Here is a 1,014-nt window from a genome sequence, read left to right as displayed (position 1 = left end):
CTCTTGCTGATAAGGAAAACATTTTAGTGGTCTGGACAGATCAAACCAGCTACAACATTCCCTTAAGCCAAAGCCTAATCCAGATCACAGTCCTAGCTGTCTTCAGTTCTCTGAAGCCTGAGAGAGGTGAGGAACTACAGAAGAAAAGTTTGAAGTGAGCAGAGGTTGGTTAATGAGATTTAAGTAACGAAGTCATCTCTGTAACAAAAAAGTGCAAGATAAAGCATCAGGTGATCCAAAAGATCTAAGATAATTGATGAAGGTGGCTAAACTAAAAAACGGATTTTTGTTGTAGATTAAACAGTTTTTATTTGAAGGAAATGCCATCTAAGACTTTCATAGCTAGAGAAGAGAAATCAGTGCCTGGCTTCAAGTTTCAAAGGACAGGATGATTCTCTTGGTAGGGGCTAACACAGCTGTGACTTTAAGTGGAAGTCAGTGCTTATTTACCGTTCTGAAAATCCTAGGGCCTTTAAGACTTATGCTAAATCTACTCTGCCTGTGCTCCATATAAATGGAACAACAAAGCCTGGATGACAGTACATCTGTTTAGAGCATGGGTTCCTTTTTTTTTTTTTTTTTTTTTGAGGCATAGTTTCACTCTTGTTGCCTAGGCTGGGGTACAATGGCACCATCTCGGCTCACCACAACCTCTGCCTCCCGGGTTCAACTGATTGTCCTGCCTCAGCCTCCCAAGTAGCTGGAATTACAGGCATGCGCCACCACGTCCAGCTCATTTTGTATTTTCAGTAGAGATGGGGTTTTTCCATGTTGGTCAGACTGGTCTCAAACTTCTGACCTCAGGTGATCCACCCGCCTCAGCCTCCCCAAGTGCTGGGATTACAGGCGTGAGCTACCGTTTTTTGTTTTTTGTTTTTGAATCTCGCTCTTGTTGCCCAACTGGAGTGCAGTGGTGTGATCTCAGCTCACTGCAACCTCCGCCTCCCGGATTCAAGCGATTCTCCTGCCTTAGCCTCTTGGGTAGCTGGGATTACAGGTGCCTGCCACCACACC

Source organism: Mandrillus leucophaeus, unplaced genomic scaffold (genome assembly GCF_000951045.1).
Source record: "Mandrillus leucophaeus isolate KB7577 unplaced genomic scaffold, Mleu.le_1.0 Scaffold550, whole genome shotgun sequence".
Classification (NCBI taxonomy): Eukaryota; Metazoa; Chordata; class Mammalia; order Primates; family Cercopithecidae; genus Mandrillus; species Mandrillus leucophaeus.
Note: the sequence above shows the minus strand (reverse complement) of the source record.